General features: G+C 34.6%; 1 protein-coding gene across 1 annotated transcript in view; it reads left to right on the top strand.

The window, feature by feature from the left end:
* The first annotated feature begins 407 nt into the window (after positions 1–407).
* Positions 408–23,066, top strand: part of LOC120350374 (potassium voltage-gated channel subfamily KQT member 1-like) — a 97,413-nt gene continuing 74,754 nt past the window's right edge. The window contains exon 1 of the mRNA XM_039423467.1: positions 408–627. The gene's annotated coding sequence lies outside the window, so the exon portion shown is untranslated. The remainder of the gene's footprint in view (positions 628–23,066) is intronic.

The raw sequence follows: 23,066 nt of genomic DNA, 5'->3' as shown, positions 1-23,066 counted from the left end.
GCTTAAAAGGGGTATTAAACTTGAGATATTAAAATAGTGTCACTTTTTATCTTACATATAACTCTCCTTACTCTCTATTTCAAAAAAAAAGAATTTTAAATCTATGATAGGCTAGGGTAAACAATACTTTACAATATTTGTAAAATCTTTAATAAATTTCCCCAAAAAATGCCGATGATTGTCCATATTCCTCGTGAGAAGACTGAGTTTATAACTGGCTCAGGACGCTAACAAAATTGCCCGACTTCAAATAACTTTTCAAGCCATCCGCTTTTCAATGGAGTGGAGCTCATGCGCATGCGTAGACGTGTTTTTGCCTGAACGTGTGCTGTCTGCAGCTGAGCGCTTCCCTCCGAAAAAAGCCAACTGCCGGTTGGCCACCGACGATCAGTCTCAATTCAACGCGTTCTAAATGAACTTGTTTTGACGTGAAAGCAAACACAGTTCATTTCCCTTGCGATCTTTTTAGAGCCGCGTGAGCAAGCTTGACTCATTCCTCTGTTATCTAGATTGTAAGTGTTGTGCGCATACCAGACTCAGTGTTTCAATAGTACTACCTATTGTTTGTGCGTTTTACAGTTACTTCCAGGTTCAGGATTACTTCAAAGTTGGAGGCTCTAATGATAGGTGAGTATATCGTAGGTTACGATTCTGAGAAAGAGCAACATGTATAATTTAATTCCAGGTCGACACCTAATATTGTATAATGCACGGCTGCATAAATTATATATTTTAAACTTCTCAGAAGAGGAAAACTTCTCACATTGTTATCTCTACGGTATCCCAGTGTTCAGTGCTGGGTGTCTTCATATAAGTGAGGTCCACGTTATAATGGCAGTGAAGAAAGATAGGAGAAAAACGTTGCCAAGTCTCTCCATTTTGCCACTGACTGTACACAGCTGTTACTCAATTCATCCCATTAAATTTAATGTAATAATAATTATCATTTCCTTGATAAAATAATCAATTCAATGTCAAATTGATCAAGAAAATATATTTTTTCAAAATTTGATTCAAAAATTTGCTTTCATGACTGAGATCAGATTTTTATTTTTATACAAACCTGAAATGGCGGCTAATTTAAAAAGCTGTGATACAACAATCTGAATTTCAAAACAACAGAAATTAAGTTATTTGGTAGGTATTCTATTCCAATTTCCTTTCAAAATAATAGAAAAATATAAATCCTATTTAAAAATAAGTAATTTCAATGGATCAATTCTGAAATAACTTTTCAATATTATTTATACCGGTACGAGTAGGTCAAACCTATACGGGTAGGCTAACTTAAGCATGGATGAGGTTTAGGATAGTTAGTTATTAACTTTTAAAATGTCACTTCAGGTATTTTAATTTGTGTTTCTCATAAGGTAATGTTTAAAAATTATTTCATTGTTTCAAAAATACATTTAAAATCAATTATACGACTTGTGTACTCAAGTATTTTGATAGAATGAAGAAAAAAATGGCTGAGAATATGGTTTATTCAGTTTTGTACAGTCACTGTCAAAAGTAAATATAAAATATTCTGGCAAACGGACAACATTGCAAAGCGAGAGAGAGATAGTGCTATCTGTTTTGTTGTATGATAGAAAAGGACAGCAACAGTATTGTCAATCGTACACTGCCATTATAATGTGGACCTCACTGTAGGTGAAAAGTTACCTTGGGGACTTCGCGTTTTAAATGACCTCACAAATCATGACATTATCCACAAAAATCAACTCAGTTTATTTGAAAATGTTACCTTATAATATATTATAGGGTAATGAAGGGTAATTATATTATAATCTATGAAGATTTGTCAACTGAACTAGATTTTTTTTTTTTTTTTTAAAAAATAGCAAACATTAATTAAACTCTAATCATGATTAAATGCCACTGACATTTTTTAAAAGAAGGATTCTCTGATTGGTTCTCATGGCATTCTATCACGATTAAAATTAAACAGGCTTTTGTGCAACCGAGCCCATAATTTGCATGCTGGTTGTGTATGAGGGTAGACATTTGGTAGGGGTGGGAGTATAGAGGCTAAGGCGATGAATGTATTTAAATGAACTAAGAGAAATGATTTGATCATTCAGGATATTGTTTGGCTGCTAGTGAATTTAGGAGACTCTTTATGAAATGTTCTTTCTAATATGGGCGCATCTTCATCCATCTTTCTAGACAAGGAAGATTATCTTACAGATAGGTATCCTACATAACTTTCAATAGGAGACGAATTTAAAACTCTTAAAGCCAATATATCTACGAAAAATGTCTTATTTGTGGACCTTGGACCTAAAATGAAGGCATATTCCAGGCCTAGGAAGCTAGGAAATAGGCCCATACCATTATATTATACTATTGAAATCCATACAGCATTTGTTTTCTGAAATCGTGATCAGTGTTTCAGTCAGTAGAGTTCAAGTATTTGAAACTATATTTCAAATAGTGAATGAATAAAGTATTCATTTGCACTATTTGGTACCTAAGCAAATGATGACTCATAGCTGGAGAACGCTCAGTTTCATATTTGTTATAGGCTCAGTTTGACACACCGCTGGGGCAACACATCTCTTTTACGTGATGCATGTCTCTCATCTCTCAGTAACCAGCAACGTTGCTTACATAGTTCGGTTTCTTCGGATCATTATTGTATATCTCATTTCATTCAAAAAGTTACTATGTGACTCTGGTATATTTGTACCTCTTTACATTCGCTTTATGGTCAGAAGTATTCAGTTCAGAAAAATGAAACACTAACTTCAGTATGTGTTTTTTGTTTCTACTTTTTCCGTTGACGGTTTTGTCTACATCTAAGCTCCATGCTTGTGCGTGGGTAATGAAAAAGAGGATAATCAGCTACAGTTTAGGTAGATTTCAAACCACAGATAAAAAAATTATGAAGTCCGTATCTGATGAATAATTCGCGAAGCTGGCATCAAACGGTTATCTGTCCAACAGATATACCGAGCGATCGTCTCTTAATCTGACATGTTGACCGCAGAGCCATTCCCTTTCCCAATGGCACTCCTTTCCCCCCGCCAGCAAACTGCTGGTAGTTTTTGTTTTGAAATTGAGCCCTGACCTCAATTCAGTTTTCCTCACTTCATTCAACTTGAAGAGAGGATTGTTGAATTTCTCAATGTAAAGCATGCTTAATTTTTGATTCTTGAATGATCATTTTTGATTGGTGAAGAAATTTGGACAAACTAATTAATATGATGAAAAAAGTAGTTCTTGATTATTTGTATACAACAGCTAATACGTTCAACCAGTGGGAAATGAATGATTATGATTCCACGTTGAGTGCAGAATTACGCAACTCCAGTATTACACATTGTCAAGCATCCAACATCAAAATATCGAGTAGCTTCGCTCGACACCGCAATTTAATATCATTCTGATAAGCACTCGTCTATACTAATACTATAGCATAAAGCACCACTGAGGCACACATCATTATAAAGGGAAATATTCTTAGAGATGCGAATAGTAAGTCTTCCTATATTTTTCTCCTATTCAACAAACTCATAATATTGCTGTAGAGTACTAGAATAATGAACGCTCATGATAGAAATCTCATTCTATTAGAGAAAAGTAGAATAAAATCCCATGACAGCTAATACATTTTCTATTGCTCATAATAGGCCTATTCATTATTCATGAGCGTTAAATCAACTATAATAGCGATAAATCAACAGGAAATAAGCATGAAACTAACTACTATTTGATGAGTAACTAATTTCACTTGTTATACAAAATTCCAGTACTCACTGTTTAATTTCGTGAAATTGATTACTATAAAATAATAACAGCTGATAACTCTATAACTATTATTACTATAATAACTGATACCCCTAGAATACCCCTGCATTCTAGGTACATACCTACTACATACACGAGTACCTAGGTACATATAGTATCATACTTCTGCAATGAAGTTTCCATTTTGAAAATATCTGATAAGGAAACGTGTGTTTACAGAGCAAGGTATTCTAGTAATGTTTTGTCATTATTCTTCCATTTATTAATAGCATTTCCTTTATATTATGGAAATATCATGTTGAGCCGTTCATACTCTGCGGAGCTGATAAACTGAAAGTCTCTGACCAGCTGCACGAGAATACAATCGAATGTGAATTCCATAAAAGGAACCATTATAATTATTGTTTACCCTATCCACGAAATAAAAAAATAAATACCAGAGGCGACTGATATCTTTTCTCTACACCAATACCTTGCTAAAATAATGAACGAGGCAGAATTCAATATAATGAAGTCATCTCACAGCGATTAAATTCAATTTGGTATCTTTTATCTTTTCATACGACTGACCCCTTGTCAGCAGTTAGTTCGCGGAATTATATCACCTGCCCTCCTTCCATTTTGATTCAAAATAGCCGAATGCAAGTCAATATTCAAGAAAAGCTCTAGAAGCAACTTTGGCAATGAAGCAACTTTGGAAGTATGCAAAGAGGATTCAAGTGTTAAAATTAGATTATATTTTTCTATGGTATAAGCGAATAATATAATTAAAATGTGTGCAGAACTACTAAAGGAAATTTATAGGGTTGAATGAATAAAGTAGATCTATATTATTTGTCTCCAAGCTCTGGAAGGGGATTATTTACTTTCATTATACGAATCAACTTGTTTTCTCCCAGTCCATTTGATTACAACAAAAAAATCAACGGCTTAGAAATTAAAATCATTCGTGACTGAAGTTGAATTTTCCTGCCAAAATCTTCCAAAGCGATGATCCCTTGCTTCCTGAAGACGGCCATCACCCGGCATTGTGTGTTGATGCTTCGTATTCTGTTCCGGAGGCAAATGAATCTCCGGGTGATCCATTTGAATCCCGGTATAATTATTCTAAAGGGGATTACTTTCAACTTTATTGTAAGCTGCGAGACTGTTGTTGGGACTCTGTGTTTGGCTGTACTGATGTCGACTCTGCAGTGGACGAGTTCTATAGTCTACTCTACAAATATTTGGATGAGTGTATTCCAAGGATCGTATTGAAGAAAAAAAATAATAAATACCCTCCTTGGTTTACTCCTGATATAATTTCTGATTTGAGGATAAAGAATAGATGTGCACGAAAAATAAGAGTGTCCCCTTATCATGATAACCTTTTCAAAAGTTTACGAACATCCTTGAAGGCTAGAATATCTAAGTCTCATGAAAACTATTTGACATCGATTCAGTCAGGCTTAGATGGAAGTATGAAAAACTTTTGGAATTATGTAAATTCCAAAAGAAAAACGTCGTTTGTGGAGTCGACGATGTCGCTGAATGGGGAGTCCTACTGCGGTTCTGCGGTTGTAGATGGGTTCGCGAAATATTTTGAGTCAGTGTATGAGGTTGATACACACGCCGCCCCTGATATGCATGAGAATGAGCTGGAGATGTCTGGGAGCTTGGGATTAGGTGTTGGTATTGATTCTGTCTCCTCTGACGAGATCCTGTCTGCTATTAACAGCCTTAGATCTAGCTGTTCCGAGGGCCCTGACTTGATACCCACTTTCATTGTGAAGGGTTGTGCAGAGGTACTCCTTAGTCCATTGCAATTCATTTTCAATTTATCGATTAGGACTGGCCAATTCCCTTCTAAATGGAAGGTCGCTAGAATTACTCCTATCTTCAAGTCAGGTAAGAGAACTGATATAAGTAATTATAGGCCCATATCAATTTTAAATTGCTTTTCCAAAGTTTTTGAAAGAATTTTGCATGCAGTTATATACAGGCAGGTGAAGGGAGTAATCGCGGACGAGCAACATGGATTTCTGTCAGGCCGTTCTACGGTGACTAATCTAATGGAGTTCAGCAATGAGGTATCCAGAGATCTTGATGGTGGGGGGCGGGTTGATGTTGTTTATACGGATCTCTCAAAGGAATTCGATTCAATCAATCACAGAATATTAGTTAAAAAACTAAAGTCGATTGGTTTCTGTACAAGCCTGGCAAATCTTGTTGAGAGCTATTTGAATTCAAGAGTGCAGTATGTTAGAGTACATAATTTCAAGTCTAGAACTTCCAACTGTACATCTGAGGTGCCTCAGGGTTCTAACCTTGGACCACTTCTCTTCCTTCTATTCATTAACGATATCCCTGCTATCTTTGATGGTTCATCCTGTCTGATGTATGCAGATGATGTGAAGCTGTACAAAGCGATTTTGAGCCCTGATGACTGCCTTAGCCTTCAAATGGATGTTGATAAACTAAGTGTATGGAGTATGAATAATGGCCTTAGAATAAATATAGCTAAATGCAAAACTTTATCATTTTCCCGGCAGGTAGCTTCACACAGATGCATCTATAGTATTGATGGTATACCGTTGGAGGAGGTAGAGTCTTTTAAGGACCTGGGTGTGATTTACAGCTCTGATTTTACATTCAATAAACATATAGACCTTTTGTGTAGTAGGGCCAATCAGCAGATGGGGTTTATCCTGAGAACATGTTCACCTTTCAATGATGTCTCACCCATAATATTTCTGTATAAATCTCTTGTCCGAAGTATTCTTGAGTATGCGTCTGAAATTTGGAACCCTTATTGTAATGATCAAGTGCTACTTTTGGAGCGTTTACAAAATAAATTTTTAAGGTACATTCACTTCAGGAAATTCAATTTCAATTGTCCGTTTGACTTTCCCTCTGACACTCTGAGAAATATGTTTCAATTGAAATCATTAAAAACAAGACGAGATGTTAAGTCTTTAATTTTTCTTCATAGCTTATTAAATAATAAAATAGATTCCCCATATTTGCTTTCATATGTAAATATTTATATATCTACCATATCACGTCGCTCCACTTTCTCTTTTTTTGTGCCCCGGTCCAGAACTGTGGGTCACTATAATTCTCCAGTCAACAGAATTCAAAGACTTTTCAACTGTTTCTCTGGGCAACTGGACATCTTCTGGTTCTCTCGTGAAAAATTTTATAGAATATTAAACAGTCTATTGTGAGATATCCTTGCTCAGTCGTGTTGTCGATTATTTGTTGCTGTATATAGGTGTGTATCTATTGCACTATGTACTCGTACATCTTACTCATTCTGTTGCTTCATTGGCAGGTACCAGTCCTCTGACATTCATTTGTTAGTTTTATCCATTCTTTGTAACATTTTAATTTTAATTTTAGAACCTTCTCATTTCTATATTAAGTTTTATAATTATTTTATTGTATACATCTATTTTTTCTTCCTTCTCTTGTGTTTCTATAGTTTTTTTTCTTATAACAATATTGCAATTGAAAGTTACTTTGTTCATTTTTTTCATTGTATTGTTGTATTTCACGTATTGTATCTTGTATTGTTGTATTTGTGAAGGAGACACATTAGGGGTAACCTGTTGTCTCCATAAATAAATAAATAAATAAATAAAGTTCAATCTTCACTAGATCAGGAAGATTCTTCACCATATCTTACTTGGTTGAGAACGTTTTTAAGAATCGTTCACGGCTCATAGAATACGTCCCTCGATCTTTATGATGTCCTGAAGCCCTGGAGATAAGTAGATAAGAATACACTTTTCAGGATAGAATATTAATCAATACTCATTTATTACATACTTATTATCATATATCTTTAGTGCAAAGTGCAGCCTGACTAAATAACGATCCCATATTGTCAAACGCTTTGATCAGTCTTGAAATATTTCCAACAAATTGTATAATAATAGGCATTAAGTTTAAAAACCTTATTTCAAACTAAGGTTCAAAATTCCAAATCCCAAAAAAATTAGGTATTGATTTTCCAATTAGCTCGATTCCACCTGATATTCTGAGCAATTATTGGAAATTGAATATCCTGTTCTGTAATGGAAATGTATAAAGTGATTGACAATACCATGATTATTGTAGAATTTCTAACACCATTGATCGTGTTGACTCGTTGTTTCTAGCCAACATCCTCGTGTCTCAAAGTTGCTTCTATCAGATTAAGTCAATTCTTTAGAAGTCCTTGAAACTTGATCCTCTCAAAATCTTTTTCAAATCAACTATTTTACTTTCAGGTAATAAATATATATAGACCAAGATTATACAATTGAAGTGGTACTGTAGCCTAGTACAAGTAGCAAGTAGGTCTGTAAATATCGCCTTTTTAATCCTCTTCATCAATACTTTACCGTTCATGATGATTATTTTGTTAGCAGTGAGTTTTTCGTGTTTAAACTAGAAGGATCGACTTTATCATTTCATTAAATGTTATTAGATGAGCCAGAATAGAAAAAAAAATCGCTAGTCAATCTGTCAGGGGTGTCAACAAATAAAATTGTAGCCGAGGTTAGGATTCATTCTGTCATAACAGAAATAGACCAACATCTTGGGTTGTTTAACATGTATCTCTCTTGAATTAGATATTGAAACCTGTGAAAGCAATTTGGCCACAATCCAAGTGATTCTTGACACTGATCACCGTGCGACTAAATTACTGGAGGCGGTAGTAAAGCTTCCCTATTATCGCCCTCTGCTTATTATTACACCTTGAAGTATTCCTCTGTCAAAATAATAAAGCAGTAGCTACAGCTTACTCCACAATGGTAATTTTACTACTCCCTCATTTTAAATACCTTGTCGAGGACATATAAGTGTGGGAAATTTTTGATCAGGAGAAAGTTTTGGCTCTCCTTCCTATTCAAGGTCGTAATATACGTAAGTTCAGGAACTTAATATACTGTACTATCACGAAACCACATTCATTGCACTTAAAATCGTATTCGTTGATTGAAATTATTGAGAAATAACTATATTAAATTATTTTCGAAAAATTTGGGCCAGGAAATATTGATTAGGTTATAAAGTAAAATGGTTCTCATTGCTCGATCATGTTCTGGATATGATGAATTATTTATCGCTAGTGCAGCATATTTACGGATACAGGACGTTGAACAAATGTCTTAGCTAAAACAAGCAACTTAACGTAATATTATTCGATTATAGCTATCCATATTGATGCTACTTGGGTTAGAAGTAGATGTTTACAGTGCGAGCATATTAGCGTCCAGAAAGGTCGAGGCTGGGATTCCATAATTATGAGTACGGTACCGCCCTAAAAAACAATTTCGTGAGTCTAATTTTTCGCCACACCACCTAACAACAAAGGCTTCTTCCGGGGGAAAACTGTATTCACAGAGAAAAAGTTTCACTCCAATCCCTAAATGCACGAATGATGATTTTCTGGACCGCACTATGACTATCAATAGACTAGTAGCATAGAAAATGGAACATTTCCAGATAACTTTTTGTGTAGTTGAGAAGTTGATATTGTGGTAATTATTCATATTGAATGAAGAAGACTAAGAAATTGTCAAAAACTACAGATTTATTGATACTTAGAAAGACCGGTTTTGGTTATTACACCATTGTCAATCTCTGATAAACTAAAACTAAATACAAGAGCAGCAGAATTTATACTAGTAGGCGAGTACTGCTATTGGTCAAGGGCATGAACGCCTGCCATTGGCCCAGCTAGACAGTCTCCTCCCACTCAACGGTGTGACAAAATGGCGGCTTAAGCAACAGAATCGCCATGATAACAAAATTTACTTTCAGTACAAAAGAACCAAGAAAACAAGTGTGAAAGATAGTAAAACAAATATGTAAATGGAAAAACTAATGTATGCTTACAATTTTATGATAAAACTAAATTCGTAGTGTTGTATTGGTTGAAATGAATCTGGTCATTCAAACTATACTGGGAATTTTCCTTAATTACTCTTGTTATCTCTAAAGCCTCTAGAATATTCAAAGATCTGCCTTTGTTATTAACAAGCAGAAACTCAACATTCTCCTCAACTGTGAACTTGTGATTATTTGTTATCAAATGTTCTGCAAAGTTAGATTCCCCATTTTGTTTATTCCAAATGATTTTCGTTTATTGGGATTCCAGAATACATGTATGGATGGCTGTCGGTTTACTCATGATTGGTGAAGGTGGCTTAGTCACGAAACAGAGTTTCACTTGACAATCTACAATATATCAGATTACTAAATAACTCACGATGGTTATTATGTGATTTTGGATGTTCCGTGTTCATTCTCAGTTCTTGAGTTTACATTTGAATAATATGTTCAAAAAATGTTATTGTGAGCATTTCATGAATATGTAAGTTTTCCGCTTTATCTTTAATCTCGAATCGTTCAATTATGGGAAAATATTCGAATTTACAAGATCACGAGAATCAAGGCATTTGCAATGATTATACTTCTCTCACTACTATATAATCTGACTGGCAATGAGGTGTCGTGACTAAATGTGTATTTTGCTTTGTGAATAAATGACTTAATGGGTAGTAATTCCAGTACTTTGAATGATTTCAATCCAAAATACTGTAATTTGCTGCTAATAATCAATGAAAAGAGCTATTGTATAATTTTTGTATCCATTCCAGCTTATCATACTATACAATTTTTATCACAGTATCAACAGTAGTGACCCCGTCTATAACAATCCATTTCCAGCTGCACGCACCGGAAAATATTCAGTGGCTTTCAAGAGCAAAACTACTATCATTCTACTAATGAATAACACATTTTATGGAATTTCAAGCTCAAGTCCATTGATTTATGCGGACAACTTCTTTATCTTACCTTACTTTGAAACGTTAAATTACTGTTTAACTTAGATTTGTTTACTTGGAAAGGAATAATTGTATGTGTTCGGTAGAGTGGCATGGAAAGTGGAAATCGTTTTCTGTGCTCCTTCCTCATTATTAAAGGAATAGGTTCGGTAAAGGAAAATAGTTCCTCACATTGTTGGAATTCGCAGCGGAGCGAATGACCTTCTAGATTATTTTATCAATAGCCTACTGACATTAACATTGTGACTGAATGTAGTGAGCTGATGTGATCTTTTATGAATTCGAATTCATAATAAATTATGAGCTCATAATGTGGAGCACTGAAGCTAAATAATTGACTTTGTAACAGATTTGCAGCCAAAAAAATAGATTCGAATTATTAAATACGAGTTATTATACTATCAGTGAGTTTCTTGAGATGATTAACTCAATGCATCTGAGATGAATAATATACATATTTACAGTAGAGATTTATCAATATTGGCAGAGAACGGATGGGAGTCTCAAGTCTGAAATTATTTCAATCAAAAATAATATTCTATTCTTCAAGACTTACGACATCTTTATTTATTTTGAATAATGGAGAAATCTATATTTGGTGGAAGAGTCACCATCATCAATGTAAGGAAAATGATAAAGTTATGATCTATACCATTGGAAATATGGATTATTGAACAATATATAGCCTATGATTTTTTTTTCATTATGATCAGACACAATAGTATATCATCATAGTGCATTAGCCATAATTCTTGTACAGGCTAAACCTTATACGTATTTCCAAGTTTAAACATCCTTTATTGTTGAAAATGTATAATTATATATTATATTAAATTAACGTATATCATATTATATTACATTATGATTATATTGTATTATTATGAATGTATAATATAGACATTATTAAATGAATGATATGAAAATGAAAAAGAGAGCTTGTCCAGAAATAATCACAATTCTACCGAAAGCATTATTAGGAGTAAGGTATAGAACAATCAAGTATAGAGCAGATGAAAACTGCCAAGCAAGCCATCCAGAGAGGAGCTTTGAAAATTTTAGTTACGTTTAGTTTGATCAAGAGGAAAGCGGAAGCAGAAATGCCAGCCTGACATGAATCGACCCCCCACCAACAGGGATCGATTCCATAGTGATTTGGTGAGACCCTTATTCCAGCTTGCAGCTATTTGTCAATGACAAACGGTGGGCGAAGATGTTGAACATGATGTTTAGTTGTGATCTCTTGGGAGCCGTCAACTGCTCCGCTGCTTTCGCAGTCTGGCTCTGGCTCCTCCTGCCATCAACTTTCTGCCATCGATCTGTAGGCAAAAGCAGCCATTATTGACCAACCGCTTGCAATTGGCTACAATTTTGTACTTTTGTTAGCATGAGTCTGTACGCCTACCATTTTTATTATCGTAGGCTTGTCTGTTCAACTTAAACTAAACATACATTGTTGCCATTAGGTGATTACTTGGGAAATTGCACTGATTATATTTTCGAATCCTCCCGTATCTTTCATCCTCCCTTATTTTCCATCCATTCAGATTCTGGTGCTAAAAATATTATAACGGCATCATGAATGCGTTTTTACAGTATCGGATTCGGATACTCGACCGATTTGAAAAACTTTCAAAAATAAGGGAGTGAGTAGCCTTCATGATTCGCTATTTTTCAAAACCGCTCTTGACGTGCTACATCAATTTATCGGAGCTCTTCCAGCTCTATGTCTATTGGTTTGTCAAAGAAATTGAGTTATGTGGGAATATCGAGCTCACTATTCAAGAACGATAAGCTTGAACGATCGAGAGTTTTCTTTTCCAGAGCGATTTGAAGCTTGAAAGAAAACTTGTTGCTACGTGGCGAAGTGGCAGAGTGGCGAAGTGGCGAAGTGGTGGAGTGGCACCCTGGAGATGCTTCGGCACACTAAAGTTTCTTCGATAGTCCTTCCTGCGAATTCTCATTTCTCATTTCTCAATGAAACGACCTACAGGAGCAAGTTTTATTCTCAGGCGGAAACGTCCCCATCACTTGATCTTAGAAAACTGTCATTCTTCTATCATTGACCAAAATACGAACATAAATCAATACATTGCAATTTATTAAACAATTACTTGATAGTTATGATAAACCGATTGAAATACTTTGCAAATAGAAATTATAGTTTACTTACAATATTCTTACTTATTAATCTTATAATATAGTATATCATACTTCAACTCTCAATTATTATAGAGAAGATAAAAATAAATTCATAATGTAGACCTATTAATCAATCGATCTTTTCCAAGAGTCATAAGAAACGACTCCTTATTTTGAGATTTTTATGATATCTTTGAAGCACCCATTAATCTTTATTCTGTCTTTCCTCTTTCTGCGATTTGTTAAATCAATCAGTAACTTGAAAAAATATAAATATTTGTAATTTATTTAATTTAATTTAGACTTATTTTTTCAATTTAAAAATGATTTTTGTGTGTTTTGAATTGTAAATTGAGTATGTTATTGAAGAATGTTGAAGTGACACTTAACATAACCTAGCTACATTTGGACTGTTGTAAAAAATAGAATTGGAACCGTTCTGGGCGTAAGCCTGTGGTGATTTTCTGTAACTTGTGTAATTCTGAATGATTGAATAAAACTGACGTACATAACAACATTTTTTTTCGAATTTCCTGAAAACTCCACAACTTGAACGTTCATTCTTGTTCGTGTGCGGCTCTGATATCATAAAATGTTCTCCAAACGACTTGGAACTATTTTCTTCCTCATACGAAGAGCAATGTAAATATTCTGCTTGTTTAGCAAGCTTTTATTGGTATTAATTAATCACCCACTTTTTACACTAGTACTCGTAATTAATCACCTGTCAGCAGACCTTGCTGATTCTGCTACATTGTTGATTATATAAATTCTAAGCATGAAATACCTCACATGCACCTCTTTATCATATGCATTAAAATCTCATTAATCTGAGTGAATATATTGTATAGAAGTTGAATACAAAAAGTTGTAGATGATTAAATATAGATTGAATTATTTGGGAATATCGCAGTCATCGATTGAAATAAATCACCAATAGCATAATAAAATTTCCATGAATGTGGTTTTGTGTTTAGGTGTTTAGTAATTTTCGTCTATAATTCAAATTACAGACATCCATCTACCTACTATAAAAATACATCTCCTCACATTATCTTTGGTGTTTATTCATGAGGTTGTGCAGATAGTTATACATTATTCAGGTTAGAGCAATGAATAATATAGCATATAGTCTCTAATACAGGATAGACATTCTATCTAAACTTGAGTAACCTTCACAGTTCAAAGTATTCTTATCAAAGTAAAGAGCCTATATTTTCAAGTCTCAAAATAATAGCAATGTGAGAATTATTGTTAGATTCTTGGTTTCCTTAGTCCAGTTTCAAGATTCAGCAACAACTGAAGAGAAATATTTTTTCATACAATACCGTTTTAATTACTGAATTTCCCTTTGTCATTCAAAAAAATACCAGAGATAAGATGTATAAAATCAACAAATATGATTTGAAAAATGATGAAAATTGAAGTCCAGAATGTTAACAGTATATTCCAGTTCATCATTCGCAGTTGAGACCTCAAATTGAGTTATAGTCCAGTCAATATGGACATAAAAAAGGGGTTGTGCTTGCAATTTATATTGTAGTTCTGATTTTTTAACATATTATTTGGGTACAAAAGAGAAGTCCAGAACCAATTTCTTCATGCAAAATTTCCTTGTGCTAGATACAGGGTGGCCCAAAAACCTCGTATTTTCGGCTCATTTTCCAGTTTTCAATTTTTGATGAATTTTAGTTTTTGATCAACAATATCTTCCGATTGTTACCATTTAGATGTATAATTCAAAAACCCTCTGGGCGTATTTTTGTGTTCTACAATCTGAGATCAGGTAGAGCGCTCTATCTCATATAGATTTCCAGGTACACCTGACAACGATGCTCCTTGTATTGTGAAAAACACATAATTTTCAGCTTCAACCATCATCACCAACTACATAGTCTTCACATTGATATTAATTTCACACAATGACATAAGTTCATAAGATTATGTTCTATGAGAATCACCCGTTAGATGCACTTCATTTCGGTATTTCCTAGTGGAGAGGCGCGCTTAAGGACACCTCAAGGATCAAAATTTCAAACACTTATAACTTCTGACACAATGCTCAGATTTCATCGTACTACATTTCATTCTTCTCGGCTCGTCAAGGCGGTTCAAAATCAGTCATCATAAGTCAAATTCTGTCGAAAAGTGGAAAATTTATTGTTGAGTGTGTACTAAAGCCCATATTCCAATACACAAAAAATGGCCAATTTCTATATTCAAAGCTATGTATCTCGGTAACCCCTTACTATAAAAATCATTACTTGATCTTGAAATGTACAATATAATTTCCTCTTTCAACTGCTGTAAACGATTTATGGAAAAATATTTTCGTAGAGTGAGATTTGATTGTTGGAAAAAATCCGGAAATTGTAGATATTTTTATCATATTAACGGTTTTGGCAGTTCTGTGATAAGAAAGAGTTATTCAAGATTGATTTTAGACAACTGAGCTCGTAGACGATGAATTTATCTACAATTTGGAAGCAATCGAGAGTTTCTATGATGTATCAGACTCGTTTTAGAAACTCTTGATCAACAGTAAAATCACGGAAAAAATGTAAAAACTGAAATCGCCATTTTTAAAATCTTCTGTAACTTTCAAATGCTATTGGAATTGGAAGTATTATTTATTGGAGTGGGTAGAGGGGGACAATTTCCACATCCTCACTAGATTTGTAAATTTTATCAGAAGTATTTCAAAAGACATGCAGCTTTGAATATAGAAATTGGCCATTTTTTGTGTATTGGAATATGGGCTTTAGTACACTCAATAATAAATTTTCCACTTTTCGACCGAATTTGACTTATGATGCCTGATTTTGAACCGCCTTGACGAGCCGAGAAGAATGAAATGTAGTACGATGAAATCTGAGCATTGTGTCAGAAGTTATAAGTGTTTGAAATTTTGATCCTTGAGGTGTCCTTAAGCGTGCCTCTCCACTAGGAAATACTGAAATGAAGTGCATCTAACGGGTGATTCTCATAGAACATAATCTCATGAACTTAAAAACTTACATTTTATGAGCTTATGTCATTGTGTGAAATTAATATCAATGTGAAGACTATGTAGTTGGTGATGGGGGATGGTTGGTGATAGGGGATGGTTGGTGATGGGGGATGGTTGAAGCTGAAAATTAGGTGTTTTTCACAATACAAGGAGCATTGTTGTCAGGTGTACCTGGTAGTCTATATGAGATAGAGCGCTCTACCTGATCTCAGATTGTAGAGCACAAAAATACGCCCAGAGGGTTTTTGAATTATAATCTAAATGGTAACAATCGGAAGATATTGTTGATCAAAATCTAAAATTCATCAAAAAATGATTTTCTCTTCAAATTTCACTCATTTTTGAAAAAAATCATAACTCAATTCTCATTGGAGATAGAGAGTTCCGAATGATGTCATTTTATTTAGAATTTTATATTCTAGAAAAAAGGCGAGAGAAAATTTTTCTGTCCGATTACGAGATTTGGCAGAAATAGCTGAAAACTGGAAAATGAGCCGAAAATACGAGGTTTTGGGGCCACTCTGTATCTGGCACAAGGAAATTTCGCATGAAGAAATTGGTTCTGTACTTCTCTTATGTACCTAAATAATATATTTAAAAATCAGAACTACAATATAAATTGCATGCACCAATGTATTTTTATAGTGACTTGACTATTATGGAATACTTCACCACCACTAGTAGTTATTCATGCCTCTTTTACAAAACATTCAAAGCGAATCAATCAATCAATCATTTATTTCTTTCCAAAACATACATGAAAATGTACATGAAAAAGTCAAAAACTAAAAACTAACTTAAAGCTAAAGAGAAATTAGTGACTGTATAAAATTCATTTTTTTACAGTAAACTCGTTTATACTGTAGCATGCTAAATCCATCAAATATGCTCTCAGCAATTCCTTAAATTTTGATCTATCAGGTTCATGTCTTATGCAACCTGGGAGACAACCAATAAATTTTATTCCCATGTACGTTGGACTTTGTTTATATTTTTCCTTATTGTGTTTCTTTATTGTAAAATTATTTTTATTTCTTGTGTTCTAATAATGTATATCCACTTGCCGTGGGAATCTAGATTCGTTAGTTTTTATATATAATATTGTCCTATAAATGTACAGGCTGTACACCGTCATGAACTTTAACTTACTGAAGAATGGCTTGCATGATTGTTCTCTATCAAGATTTAGAATTATTCTTATTGCTTCTTTTTGTAATAGGAGTATATTATTTAAGTTTGAGATGCTTGTTCCTCCATATATTTCAATTCCATATGAAATGTGGGAGTGGATCATTGCAAAGTACACTGCTTTTAACGTTTCTAAGTTGGAAATATTTGCTAGTCGTCTCAGCGCGAAAATTCCTGAGCTTAATTTTTTACATATTTTTTGAATGTGAACGGACCAACTAAGTGTGTTTTCAAGATATAGACCTAAAAATTTAATTTCTTTCTTATTATTTACGGAATTAAGTTGTTTTACCTCTGAATTTCTACAAGTAAAATGGAGGAACTTTGTTTTGTTATCATTGAGTAAAAGTAAATTCGTATGGCTTTTGTTGGTGGGGAGTCCCTGCGGGAAGGTCCCACCGCCTGAATATATAATTTAAGCCGTCAATGGGCCTTACGACTGTCATACTTCAGCCGGGACCGACAGTTTAACGTGCCCATCCGATAACATGGGAGTGATCTGGTTAAAAAACGTTTGGTATTGAGAGGGTTTGAACCCGGGATATCTCTGTGCTGCTATGCAAGCACTCTATCCACTAGACCACGGATCACTCCCTTTATCATTAAGTAGCAGATGTCTGTGATTTAGGTACTTTTTAGTTAATGATATAGAATTGTTACATTTAATTTCTGTTGTGTTCCAGTCCTTATCAGCAATGCACAGACTTATATCGTCAGCGTATAAGCATAATTTACTATTTTCAACTAAATCGCACATATATTTAGGCAACCCCCCTAAGTAGCACAGAAACAAAAATGGACCTAACACCGATCCTTGTGGTACAGAATAGTTATTACATATCAAGTTTGATCCAATATTGTACTGATTTTTATTGCTTGTATACTTTATATTTACATACTGTTGCCGTCCTTCTAGATATAACTTGATCCAGCTAAGCTCTTTACCTCTAATTCCGTAATTTTTAAGTTTATTCAATAATAATTTATGATTCACACTGTCAAATGCTTTGGTTAGATCCAGGAATGATCCTACAGTATTTTATTCCTCATCTAAGTTTTCTAAAATGTTTTCTATGAACTCTTTCAAAGCAGTAATGGTTGACCTGTTTTTTCCATAGCCATGTTGTTCTTTGTCAAGTATACCATTAGTTTCAAAATAATCAATTAACTGAACTAGTACACACTTTTCAAATATTTTAGATAGGGCAGGTTGGATGGCCAAAGGTTTGTTGGTGAGAGGGTCAGATGGATCTCCTTTCTTATATGCTGGTATTACTTTTGATATTTTTAATTCGTTTGGGTACACTCCAGTTATAATTGAGGCATTGATTACGTGCAAAAGATGAGTGATGACTTAGCATCCTTGATTATTTTTATTGGTATGTCATCATAGCCGGCTGACCACTTTGGTTTTATCGAATCTATTATTTTACTTAAGTCCTTCTCTTCAATTTTTTTACATCTAAATGATAATTTTGTAACTTTTTCATTTTTCTCATCTGTTACGTCACTTTTGGTTAGATAAGGGATGACATGAGTGTCAACCATCCCTACAAAATCATTGTTTAGTATGTTTGAAATTTTATATGGATCATCTATGTCTATAATATGAATAAGTCTGTATCTGTTCAAAACAGAAATACTACACTCCAAACACTTGATTAAGTCTCTCTTGTAATAGCAAGAGAAAAAATAAGGATGCATCACCTCTAACAGTTTCAACGAACAAATTTCTTTTGGAATAAGGTTTATAGGAGTTAAAAAGTAATGTTTGAAGGACATGACTCTTAGCCTGTTGCCCTGTGATGGTTCACACTTCACAATGGACTATATCAACAGTTGCATTGTCAGCGATTGGTGTAGGGCGGGGCAGGGTAGGGGTGAGGAGGGGGTTGGCAATGGAGCTATTATGGTAGTCAGTGAGATGAAATGGATTGGACAGACTGCAGGGGTCCCAACAGCTTTGCATGCTAACAATAACCGAATTAACAACGACAACCAAGTTGCAGCATGCCGTAACTAAGTTAGGTGGTGAATTGTGCTCAAACAATATACCTCATCATTCACCACCCAAAACTAACATGTGTAGTGTATCTCATTCTTATATTGAATGCTCATAAGGAGCCGCCACTTTGGTTAATGCAAATATTGTATCAAAACTCTGCATGAACAGAAATCAACAAAAATATATGGTTTTTCAATATTTATGAAATGTGTTCTTCATGTTAAATGTTGAATAGTCACATGTGCGATTGGGTCAACTTTGAAGAAACGTTGATTAGCAAGATTTTCCTTTTTTCAAGTTCTTGCTGGGAAACTGGAAATTGAAAGAACCGCTGCTCAGTTGGCTTTCTTATTGACTCTGATTTGTCATAGAGAACTCAGCGAGTGCTAAAGAACTAACGCGTTGAATTGAGTCCCTTTAATTTGATAAGAACGGATGTATAAAATATATGATTCTACAATATTCAATTCTGTATGTTGCATATCTGATGCAACAAAAATGAGCATTACTCTATTCTACTCAAAGAAATAAGAATATTAGCTGCCGTGCATCTTTGTTATCTCTCCATAGTAACGGAGACCATTACTGTATATTACGAGAAATTCTCATTTCAGAGAACACTTCGCAGCAATTTAGCGCAGCAGATTCCCTGCACTATTAAAGCGTGTAGTCTGTGACGTTGATAGCAAAAAAGGGGAAAAGCGTGATAAGATTGTAATGAAAGTGAAAAGAATACTGAGAGATTGAGAGAAGCGGTGGGGAAATCATTATTTGAGGAGTGACCGCCGGTTGCTCGAGGCTACACCTCAAACCCTTCTCCACAACACCTAACTTTAGTCTTGCTTATACTACCCTATACGAACATACATGTTTACAGAGAATATTTCATTTTTGAAACAATTTCACCAACGCAACGTCATGCTTTGAGGAATTCTCATCCATGAGTAGACGAAAATTATTCCATACCGATAAATATTTCGAAACTCATGCTCATCTGCCTCTTACCTTGCCCGAATGTTGAGTAACGCGTTTGAAATTTCGATCCTTGAGGTGTCCTAATGAGTGCTTGTCGCCTGTCTACTGGGAAATACTAAAATTGAGTGCATCTAACGGGTGATTCTAATGAAACATAACATTTCTTCAACAATATGATCCAAAATATTGATTTGATTGGTTAGGAAGGCCATGAAAAGTTATTGCAATTGAAAATTTATATTTTGGCTGTAGGACAAGGTTTTCTTTGCTAGTATTCTCCCTTCCCCGATACTAAACAAAATATTTGAAAATTTCTGAGCTATCTTGCTCATTATAAAAAGATTCTGTTTTCTGATTTGGATCCAACACCCCCAAATAATCAGATTCGATAGTCAGATTTATAAAAATACCAAAAATTAAGGGAGTTTTGGTTACTTTGATAAATTGTTATAGTGCTGAAGGTCACTAGATACGGTATCTTTTGTAACGTGTAATAAAATCACATACCTACATTGCGTGTAATGAACTTCTAGTATTGTATTGGACATTTTTGTCATAAATACTTTTTTCTGTTCATCCATAATTTTATATAAGATATCAGTTATTATAAAGTTGTTGTTAAAGCTATTGTTGAGATGTATGCGTTATTCAAAGACATCAATCGAATTGATAGAACATTGAGGATATGACTAGAACAGTGGAGGAGCGATCTTTCAAATTTACATACCGTACTTTCTGTTTCGTAAAACATCAACCTGCTCCATATCCATTAGAACTAAGCGCAACTATTGCATTAGCACTTATAAATTTGAGGTAGAAGTGCATGAATAGTTGATTGACGATAAGGCTGATGTCAATGTGAAGCGATAGAGCGTGGTGGTGAGTAATGGGCCAATACATGTGGCTAACCACTTCCATTCCATGGATATTCTAGAACACTGAATTGGCTCATTACACGCTTGCATGGAATCCTGGTTCGGTTAGCCGATGATAGATGACATATCAGTCTATTGCATTCAGATAGTGATCTTGAATATTATGCTTAGAGGCGGTTTGTCACTTTCCTTTGACAAACCAATGTGACACAAGATCATGGAATGAGGTTTGAGTATCATTACATATGATTTATTATCCAATCATGATGGATAACATGCATGCAGCGAAATCTTCAATCAAGAATACCGGCCGGGTTGGTAAGGTGGTAAGTAGCGTTACAAACTTCGGTCTGCTAGCAATGCCTGGTCCGTGGGTACGAATCCCTCCGAATACATGGACGTTTGATCATGTCATCAATTCACCAATGCACTTCCCATCAACCATTATTGAACAAGAGAAAAAAGCTGCTCACGTGGGCATCATTCACATTATATGAATTACTGTAGTAAAGTGAACCTAGTTTATCTCTTCCAGTAAGTGGTTAAAAGATCATTCCTAGTGGAAAGTCTCGAATAAAATCTTGTGCAAGCTTGATACAATTCGCTAGGTTTAGGATCCACGCACAATACTGATAATGAGTTAAACATGGTTGAAACTATGATTGTTTCTCATTTATAAATTGAAATGAATTTATCGTATGCATTACCTTCTCCTACGTATCTTGACGTTTCCTACGTGATTTATAACAATTATCTAACTCTATCAAGAAAAAATTAACAATGAGATCACTTTTTCAACATCTGATATATTGTTCTTTGATGTACAAGGGCGTATAGTATCCACAAGCAAGAATGTATAAGGAAGAATAGCTATGAGAGATTCGAGATAGGAAATTGAAGCACAGAACAAATTACATTATCATTAAATTTGCATTATCTTATTACTTTTTAAAAAGTATTTTGTATCTTCCATAATAAGAGACTTCTCTAGAGAAGAGATTGGCGCATTAGCCAGACAGAAAGATTGAACGACCTGATTAGAAACGAATTGAAAATACGAGAAATATTAGACGAAGTTTAGATTGAAAAGTCCTCCCAGTCATTCCTTGAGACGTGGTGAGAGGATTTGCATCTTCCATCGAACGTTCTTCATCTGCTTGTCATTCTTGAGGGAGGGAGCTAAATGGACGCATAGACGAGCAAAAGTTTATTATTGAGATCTCGATTACAATTCAACGATTTTATCTTGTAATAGATTAATTTTAATAACTCCTCTGTAAGACTAAATTAAAATTATCACACAAGTTAAGCGTTCAATAAAATGTCAACATATAATATCAATTCAAGGGAAGTCCAAAATTGCGTGCACATGGGAAATACGGATTAATTTGTTCCAGAGAGTTCAAATTCTTCAATATAAATCTATATCGGAGTCTATTCCAACTATGGAAATCTATTCCAATCTATGGATATTTTGGCTTTGTTGTATTGATCCATTTAATTACATCATAATAAACGATCGTCATTTTGACTGTTGCTTTGAAATGCCAAGATTCACTTCCTTCAAAAATAAATATCAACGAAATTCGTTTGGTTTCCTACAATTTTTCATCACTGGGAGGGATTAGGAGTAGGAGTATTCTTTTCCAGGAGAAAAGAAGAAGGAACATCGATGTTTATTATGTTTGTGATTTATTTTCTTTTGATTGGTACTACTGAGTGATACAATCTGATTGTGATTTTTCGTAACTTGAAAATGGGAAGTTGACAACGACTTGTTCGTCAAGTGCATCTCACACAATCGCTTTCGATTTTGTCAATTTGCTTGACGTAGTCGTCCTGTGCTCAAGCACTGCCACTGCCTTGCACATCTGTAATGAATAAGGCGCTGGCAACAATCTATTTAAAGTGTCGGCACCCTTTGTATGGCTTCAGCCATGCCACCATGCCCAGGCTGCTGCTGCTGCTGCTGCAATTCTCGCAAAAGCCAACGCTTTGTACAAGTAAACGGCTTAACAACTGCCATTCTCCCTTTGACCTAAACAAATCAAATTGTACGCTTTCTATTCCAAATCGATGCAAAGGCTAGGTCAAGTACTCAAGCATCCAATTAAAATCTTCAAGTTCACATTTCCCTTTTAAAGTTATAATTACCATCCAATGGTATTAAATAACGTGATTTTCCTGGTAATGAGTTGGTTCAATTTTTCAATTTTCTTGCTCACTGTACGTTGCTTGCTAAGCCATGCGTTTTTCCTCTCTTCCAGCAGCATCCAATCTTGCAGCCTTGATCAGTTTCG

The sequence above is a fragment of the Nilaparvata lugens genome, chromosome 3 (genome assembly GCF_014356525.2).
Source record: "Nilaparvata lugens isolate BPH chromosome 3, ASM1435652v1, whole genome shotgun sequence".
In the NCBI taxonomy this organism is placed as follows: Eukaryota; Metazoa; Arthropoda; class Insecta; order Hemiptera; family Delphacidae; genus Nilaparvata; species Nilaparvata lugens.
Note: the sequence above shows the minus strand (reverse complement) of the source record. Positions and strands in the feature narration are given on the sequence as shown.